Source organism: Anoplopoma fimbria, unplaced genomic scaffold (assembly GCF_027596085.1).
Source record: "Anoplopoma fimbria isolate UVic2021 breed Golden Eagle Sablefish unplaced genomic scaffold, Afim_UVic_2022 Un_contig_5890_pilon_pilon, whole genome shotgun sequence".
NCBI lineage: Eukaryota > Metazoa > Chordata > Actinopteri > Perciformes > Anoplopomatidae > Anoplopoma > Anoplopoma fimbria.
In genome coordinates this window covers 1-3,055 of record NW_026549259.1, presented here as the reverse complement: position 1 = coordinate 3,055, position 3,055 = coordinate 1, and the positions used below count along the sequence as shown (strand labels likewise).

The 3,055-nt window shown below is 42.2% G+C and overlaps 2 non-coding genes across 2 annotated transcripts; both read left to right on the top strand.

Moving 5' to 3' along the window:
* Nucleotides 1–373: 373 nt before the first annotated feature.
* Nucleotides 374–456, top strand: trnal-aag (transfer RNA leucine (anticodon AAG)). Its single transcript has one exon. It is a non-coding gene; the product is annotated as a tRNA-Leu (tRNA).
* A 443-nt stretch (nucleotides 457–899) lies between these two features.
* trnaq-cug (transfer RNA glutamine (anticodon CUG)) lies at nucleotides 900–971 on the top strand. Its single transcript has one exon. It is a non-coding gene; the product is annotated as a tRNA-Gln (tRNA).
* Nucleotides 972–3,055: the final 2,084 nt, after the last annotated feature.

The following is a 3,055-nucleotide window of genomic DNA, read 5'->3' as shown; positions in this document are numbered from 1 at the left end:
GTGGCGGAACAGATGAATGCATTTAAAGGCTTTTGGTTGACAAGGAAAAGCACAACAGTTTAGAGAACTCACAGACCGGATTTTACAACTCTGGAAACTAATCATTGCAACAACTCCTTTTTGTTTGGTCAAATCCTACAATCCCGATGTAAACATTAGAAATATGGCCTTAATGTGACAAAGTAATCTACTAGGCATGTGCACTTGTATGCATGGCAAAGGCATTGCCTGAAGGGAGGATGCTACATTGCGGCAAAAGATGAGATATGATATATCATGGCATAGTATACAAAGATTGAACTATCTCATGATCCATTTAATGTAGTACCTCATGATATTTATGAAAGTTTTCATTAAATGTAGGTTTTATTCAGTCAGGATGGCCGAGCGGTCCAAGGCGCTGCGTTAAGGTCGCAGTCTCCACTGGAGGCGTGGGTTCGAATCCCACTTCTGACAGCCACTGTTTTTTCCTGGAAACGGTGCCTGTAACATGATATTGGGAAAATAAAGTCAACAATGCTTTGTTAGTTAGGGAGCAGGCATTCCAAATACTGAACTACTAGTGCAACAGCAGCATTTGTTAGCCCCTACGTTATCAACCAGTGTAATCTGACCACGTGCCTGTATACAATTGGCATATACGTATGTCGCTACAGTAATTGTTTGTAGGAAGTCTTTCAAAAGAATTTCTTTAGTTGCCTTTTCCCAAATCCTCTGTGATCCTCCCAAATCCTCTGCTGAGGTTAGTAAAATTCTGAGTAACCCTTTAGCGGTTGCTTTGTCATTGTTAGCTTCTTTGTCACTGGTACCGTTGTATGCCTTCTTTGCCCTATTGCCTACATGTTGTTGCCATATATGAAACCCTTTAGCGAACCTATGTAGTTTTCCCAATGTGTAGTGGTTCCATGGTGTAATGGTTAGCACTCTGGACTCTGAATCCAGTGATCTGATTTCAAATCTCAGTGGAACCTGATCTTAAGCAAGAGTAAAGGTCAAACAATGCCAACCATCACTGAAAGGATAATCACAGGAAACAGGCCTTAAACTGAAAACAGTGCGTTGGCGGCAGCATCTTGCTTCAGGTACAAGTGAGACCGGAAACAATTGAGGCGTCTTTTGATCTTCCCCTGAGTCAAATTAGAATTGAGTAGTATTAAGTAAAATGTTTTTGGATGCACATTTTGAAATCTTTGTTTTCATCACCATAAAGGTGAAAAAGACAAGAAATTTCACTGAGATTTGTACTCAGGTTCCTGCAGTCAAGTCAACAGTGTTCGTCATTAAGGGGCAAGTATACTCCATCAGTGCTTGTTGCACATAATGCACGATTTCAACCATCTTAGCTCTAATGTACCGTCCACAACATCAACATCAACATCATCATTTGCATTTAGATCACCTTCTGAAACAGATTTAGCTACACCATTTTTTCAGGATGAAATGGTATTTACTTTTCTAAATAAGGTCCAGTGAGTTTGATTGATGGCTTTAAAAATGTTAGGAAAGTGACAGACAAGATGCAAAACTTTCTTAAAATGACTTCTGTTTTTAAAAGCAGAATTATTTTAAACATGTACATGTCTCTCTGTAACCAGTTATTCCCCCTATAAGTCAATTTTCATTAATACACTAATTTATTATTGTAGTATTAGGACTATATTTTGAAGTATTATGACTTCATTCTCGAAATCTCAGAGAACACATATGCAGAATTCCAGCTGATCAACACACATGAGCGAATTAAGTCAAAGGGTTTAGGATTTGAAATAAATTAATACATTTAAAGAGTGATTTCCCCAAACAAAAGGAAAAAAGGGGACGGAAGAACAAATGCTACCTACATTTGTCTTACCTCAGCAGAAATAACATTAAATGTTATTTCAATGAAATCTCAGTGAAATTTCTTGTCTTTTTCACCTTTATGGTGATGAAAACAACTCCAGTGCCTTCAACACCATCCAGCCTTTGCTTCTGAGGGACAAGCTGAGCAGACCGGGGTGGACCACCACCTCACTGCATGGATACTGGACTACCTCACCAACCGTCCACAGTATGTGAGGATAGGGGAGTGTGAGTCAGATCGGGTGTCCTGCAGCACGGGGGCCCCACAAGGAACCGTTCTGGCTCCATTCCTCTTCTCCATCTACACTTCGGACTTCACATATAACTCTGCTACCTGCCACCTGCAAAATAAAAGTTCTCTGACGACTCTGCAATCGTCGGCCTCATCCCGCCGGCGATGAGAGGGAATACAGAGAACTGAACCAGGACTTCATAGGATGGTGCCGGCGGAACTGCCTCCAGATCAACTCTGGTAAAACCAAAGAGCTGGTGGTGGACTTCCGCGGGAAAACACTGTCCTCCGGAACCAGTGAACATCCAGGGACAGGACATTGAGATTGTGCAATCTTATAAGTACCTGGGTGTTCACTTGAACAATAAACTGGACTGGACAAATCACACAAATGCACTGTATAAAAAGGGTCAGAGCAGACTCTATCTGCTGAGGAGACTGAGGTCCTTTGGAGTGCAGGGAGCACTCCTGAGGACTTTTTCAACTCCGTGGTGGCATCAGCCATCTTTTATGGAGTGGTCTGCTGGAGCAGCAGCATCTCAGCAGCAGACAAGAAGAGACTGAACAAGCTTGTCAGGAAGGCCAGCAGTGTGCTGGGGTGTCCATTGGATACGGTGGAGGTGGTGGGAGACAGGAGGGTGATGGCCAAGCTGTCATCCCTGATGAACAATACCTCCCACCCCATGCAGGACGCCCTGGCAGCTCTGTGCAGCTCCTTCAGCCACCGGCTGCTTCACCCCCGGTGTGTGAAGGAGAGGTACCGCAGGTCCTTCCTTCCTGCTGCTGTCAGGCTGCACAACCAGCTCTGCTCCCAGCAGACCACATGACACATGACAATAAAAAAAACACTGTGCAATAATGGTTAATATAGTTGTTTTTTTCTGTCTGTAAATATTATATTTCAGTTATTGTGTTTTTCTACTGTTTTTATTGCTTATTTATAATACTTGTTTTTTATTTTATTTTTATTTTTTATTTTCA